We start from the raw sequence: 6,000 nt of genomic DNA, 5'->3' as shown, positions 1-6,000 counted from the left end.
GAAGAAAAAAAACCCAAACCCTTGTCTTGGCTTTAAAACTTCAATAGCTTCAGGACTAGAGTTACAAATGCCTTTTTCTTACTGCTCTTTGACAACGCAAACAGAATCATTTTCCAAATCAAGGCTAGATTTAGAATGACTTCATCCCTTGATCTCTGTCCTGATGGCAGCTCTTCTTCCCCCCTCCCCTGGCTGGGAGAAGGCTAGCCAGCAGAGTTCACCACTCTTTGGAAAACCAACTGTCAAATGGACAGGACTGTTCGCACATTTCTGCTTCGTGAACATTTCCTTTCAATAAGCAGAAGCTGCAGGTTGTTTTGCTGGCATTATTATGACTATACTTGGTAGGTCCAGAAAGGTTTTTTTTGTTTTTTTAATCTATTCCTCCCCACCGCAACCATTTAGTTAGATGGTCTGTTCTTCACCCCCCGTGGTATGCAAGCCTGAGGTATGCTTTGGATTACAAGAAAGTTAAGCCCAAGTGACATGGCTTTTTTAAAGTTATGAAGGTAGGGCAGCCAGCTACAATATGTGGAATCAGAAAAAATATATGCCTTAAACTTTGATTATTTTAGTTATAAGATGACATAACCGCTTTGTGTAGAATTGCTGGCTCTGTACAGTAGAACAGATAAGGGCAAGTGTTTGTTCTTTGTAACTCTTCTGCAACTGCTTCGCTCACCGCGGCCTTGAAGGTAGCAAAAAAAAGTATGTACAAAGTAGATTTCCAGGTGCAAGAAGGAGGTTTGTGAACTAACCTCACCTCCCCCATAATTCCCATCCTGATTACAGCAAAGAAATAATGAAGTAATATTATAGCTGCTTTTCATGCTAATTTCACTATATGATCACGTGAGTTGTAAGCGACTGTTAAAAAGTATATAAGCCTCCTGATTTTGCTCTTGGGGGGGGACCCCTTCCAAGTGCTTGGGAAATCCATGTCACTTTGGAACTCCCCCTACCGCTGTAGTTCCTTTTGAATAAAAGCTTCTGCTGACCTGACCCAAAAGTACTCTGTGTGTGTTTCCACGACAATTCCTGGTGCCATGACTCGGATCCAGAACACAGGCTGAGGAAGGAGGACCGCAGGCTACCCCCCCCCCCCCCCCCAAACCCTGAGGCACCAAACTTGAGAGGTAAGAGACCTAATTCAAAATCTCTATTGGGGTTTCGGAGGAGGACTGCCTGTAGGCTCCCAACTTGGCCGTGGTAACTGGATCTGAACCTTGTTAAAACAGGTCAGTCTGAACCTTACTGCCGGCTAAAATTTTCTGTCTGGTAAAGGATCCCATTTTGTGTCTGGTAACGTACGTTTTAGGGAGAAACTGTTTGAGGCACCTTCATCCAACAGCACATTGGGCTTGTAGTTAATTAACTAAGGCGGTGTGGGGTAGGAGGTCTGGCTGACTGAATAAATGTGCATGTGTGTGTATTTAGAAATATGAGCCACTGACCAGGACTGAGACTACGGTTGGGCTCAGCCGCCCCAATTCTGCCTGACAGGGCAGTTTTGAAAGCAAGGGGGCCCAACTGGAACCTCATGACCCAGTGGACAGGGCGTCTGAGTGATTTTGTCTTTTCCAAGCCCCTTGTCCCAGTAGCTTCTGCCGAAAGCAGGAGTGAAAGGATCCCTCTAGTGTTTCCCTCCCCATTTCCATTTTATGAGCCGGTGTCGGGTCAGAAGCCTTTTGTCTGGGCAGTGAAAAACTGCGGGGCAAGGCACTGAGCGGCCCGGACATCCTAAATAAGCCTCTCCTACGTCTCCCTGTGTGACTGAAAATGGGAACAAGTCAGTCTAAACAGGTTCCTGTCCCCCCTAAGGGGACTCCGGCGTACTTTATGTACACACACTATTCTCCCGAGACTTGCAAGTACCTGGATAAGTGGAACTGGTATACTAGGGATGATCCTGTGAAACATTTTCCACAGGAAGGAACATTTGATCAGGATAAAATAGTGCACTTGAGAGGGGCGTTAGAGTCCCGTGGATCCCAAACACCACAAAACCAGTGGGACACGTTCTTTTATTGGTATGATGAAATGTCCAAAAGGCGGACAGAATCTCAAACTAGGAGCCTAAAAGACTCTCAAGAAAAATTAAAACAGCAGTTAAAAGCTGTTCGGGAGAAATTGGCTGCTCCCCCAAATTACACGCTGGCCACCGCTCCGATGTATCCAGCATTGCCCGGGGCGCCCCCACCACCGGAGCCAGCAGAGGATATCCTTGACCTTTGTTCGAACCCTGCTCTCCTGGGACTCCCACATCAGCAACAACCGGTTCAACATCAGGCTGCAGCCCAGGCTAGTGACCCATTAGCTGAAGCTCCTTCAGTAAATCCATCCACGGAGCTTAATAGTCCGGACTCATCCACCATATCTGCCACTCAATCATCACCAGTGTGGCAATTTACTCCTGGGTCACGACCCACCACAGGTGTATTTAGAAGAATGGGAATAGGCATGGAAAGATCTCCCATCAATCTGAGATCCCGAACTGCACAAGTTTACCCCCTAAGACAAATGCCAGGCATTGGCACCGATGGACAAAATATAGTAACTGTGCATGCACCCTGGACTCCAGGTGATCTCTACAATTTAACTCAAAAGTTCCCAAAAATCAGGGAAGACCCAGAAAAATTTCAGGAAGAATTGCAGACTGTTATAAATTGTTATAATCCAACATGGGCTGACATTAATCAGCTCATGCGATCCATTTTGCCCAAGGAAACTATGCTACGTCTGTACGCTGCCTGTACTTGGCCAGATCAAAACCCAGGGATTGGCCAAGACTTTATTGACAAGAGAAATGCTTTGGTTCAGGCAGTTCTCACAATTTGCCCAAAAAAGGCAGACTGGACCAAAATAAATATCTGTAAACAAAACAAAAATGAACACCCCAGTGACTATTTAGAACGCCTCAAACAGGCATTTGAACGATACTCAGGAATGGATAACCCAGTCGGAAATGCTAAACAAGCAATAGTGGCAGCATTCGTCCAGGGACTTAACCCTAAAATTGCTGAGAAAATTCAAACAGTAATTATTGGCTGGGAAACTAAAGATTTGACTGAAGTCCTTGCTGCGGCTAACCATTTTCATAACAAATTGGAACGGTCTAAAGACAGTGCCGAGTTTAAGTTAATGGCCTTACAGATTTCTCAGTTGCAGGGTCCAGGTAGAGGAAGGGGACGAGGACGGGGAAGGGGAGGCCCGGGTAGATTCAGGGGAAGAGATAGATCCTTGAGCCCACAAAACCCAGGCTATGGGAACCAATGTCATTATTGCAAGCAAGAAGGACATTGGAAATCAGAATGCCCCAACCGCCCCGGCCAAGGACCCAGGCCCCAGCCCCCACCTCCACTTCCTGTCAATTTTCCCAGTGTTGAATAGGACAGCCTGAGGGACAGTGACATCATTGCTCCTTTGCTTGCTACTGACCAATCTGGTCCGTTTGTTGAATGCCTTATTTCTGGTAAACCTGTCTCCTGTCTTGTCGACACCGGAGCGTCCCGCTCCACGCTAAAGGCTGCTGAGTTTCCTTTTCTACCTTATTCTCCTGAAACTGTAAATGCTGTCGGTATAGGCGGACAACCTATCCCACATCCCATCTCTGAACCTGTCTCCATTTCTATTGGCCCTTTGTCTGAAAATCATGCCTTTCTTCTTAGCCCCTGTGCACCTGTCAATTTTCTTGGTAAGGATTTGCTGTGTAAACTGGGATGAGTGATTTATTGTAGCCCAGATGGTGTTTACCTTGAGGTACCGGAACATAGGGAAACCGAGCTTGTGGCTTTGCTAACCCAGGAGTACTCTGATCCTGACACTTCCTACTTGCAAGAGGAACTGTTGGCACGAGTACCTCCACAGCTGTGGTCCACCCATGCGAATGAAGTGGGGCACATGCTGAGTGCTGAACCAGTGCGTATCATCCTGAACCCTTTCAAGCCACTTCCTCGTGTCCCACAGTACCCCATCTCAAAGGAAGCTGAGGAAGGGATCAAGCCTGTCGTTTCCTCACTCCTTGAGCAAGGGATTATTGTCCCAATACGCTCCCCTTGCAACACACCTATCCTACCTGTCAAAAAACCTGGTAAAGATACGTATCGCTTTGTGCAAGATCTTCGAGCTGTAAATGCCGCTGTTTTACCCGCTTTCCCCGTGGTCCCTAACCCTGCCACTATTCTTTCCTGTATCCCTTCAGATGCTACATATTTCACAGTAGTGGATCTTTGTTCTGCTTTTTTCTCTATCCCCGTTCATAAGGATAGCCAGTATCTGCTTGCATTTACTTATCAGGGATTTCAATATACCTGGACAAGACTCCCTCAGGGTTATACAGAGTCCCCAACCCTGTTTTCCCAGATCCTAAAAAAAGATTTGGATCCTATCACGTTCAAAGGGGGGTTCACCCTTGTTCAGTACGTTGATGATCTTTTGTTAGCCTCACCCACTTTAGAGGCCTGTGAGCAAGATACTTTGACACTCCTCACAGCTTTAGCTCAGAAAGGACACAAGGCCTCAAAATCTAAATTGCAGCTCTGCAAGTCTAAGGTACATTATTTAGGGCATGATATCTCAGCAGGAGAACGACACCTTTCCCCTAGTAGAGTTGAAGCTATCCTCAACATTCCCAAACCTATGACTAGAAAACAGATGAGGGGATTCTTAGGTGCAACGGGTTATTGTAGACAGTGGATCCTGGGTTATGCTGCTTTCGCAAAACCCTTGCAAGCATTCACTCATGATACCACCCCGGAACCCCTCCCTTGGACTCCTGAAGCCGAACAAGCATTTGTGGTCCTTAAGCAAGCCCTCACTCTTGCTCCTGCTCTTGGACTTCCTAATTATAAGAAACCCTTTACCTTGTTTTGTCATGAACGGGAAGGAATCGCTTTAGGAGTACTCACTCAGCTGCATGGTGAAAAGCATCGCCCAATTGCATATTACAGCTCTGCCCTTGATCCCGTAGCTGCGGGACTTCCTCCTTGCCTCCGTTCAGTTGCAGCTGCTGCCTTGTTGGTTGAAAAGGCAGATTCTCTAGTTTTGGGACACTCTTTAACCGTTGCAGTTCCACATGCTGTGATGGCCCTTCTGCTCAAGGGCAAAACTCAGCACATTTCCAATTCCCGTCTTACTAAATATGAGAAACTTCTACTGTCAGCTGCAAATGTAACCTTAAATCGCTGTTCAATTCTGAATCCTGCGTCACTTCTGCCTATTGCCTCTGATGGTGAGCCTCATGATTGCCTGTCTATCACAACTCAATTGTTAACCCCTCGAACTGACCTCAAGGACATTCCTATCCCGAACTCTGACCTTGTTTTGTTTGTTGATGGTTCCTGTCTTAGAAATGATGCAGGCAAATTAGTTGCGGGATATGCAGTATGCACTCAGTATGCTGTTTTGGAAGCCTATTCTTTACCCCAAGCTCGTTCTGCTCAAGTTGCTGAACTCATTGCTTTAACACGTGCTTGCATTCTTGCAAAAAATCAAACCACAACCATTTATACTGACTCTAAGTATGCTTTTGGTGTTGTTCATGATTTTGGACAAATCTGGAAACAAAGAGGTTCCTCACTTCATCAGGGACCCAAATCAGTCATGGTTGTTATATAAAAGCGCTCTTAGAAGCTGTTCAATTGCCTCTTGCTATTGCTATTGTTAAATGTAAAGCTCATGAGAAACCCTTTGATGATGTCACACGAGGAAATGATCTGGCAGACCGTTCTGCCAGAAATGCGGCCCTTTCTGGCCCACAGGCTCCTAACTCTGTTTTTGTTTGTTTTTCAGCAGACCAGTCTCCTTTGGCTAGCCTTTCAAGTCTGGCCCTTCTTCAAAATCAGGCCCCAAAAAAGGAAATAAATGACTGGCTGCGTGCAGGATATTCACTGCACCCCGACTCTCTCTGGCGCTCCCCAGACGGCCGCCTGGTGGCACCTAGAGAGCTTTTGCCACATCTTGCTCGTTTAACCCACTCTGTGGCCCATACGAGCAAAGGAG

This window comes from Alligator mississippiensis, chromosome 3, assembly GCF_030867095.1.
Source record: "Alligator mississippiensis isolate rAllMis1 chromosome 3, rAllMis1, whole genome shotgun sequence".
Taxonomy (NCBI): domain Eukaryota; kingdom Metazoa; phylum Chordata; order Crocodylia; family Alligatoridae; genus Alligator; species Alligator mississippiensis.
The sequence above is the reverse complement of the archived record's forward strand: the minus strand, read 5'-3'. Positions refer to the sequence as shown.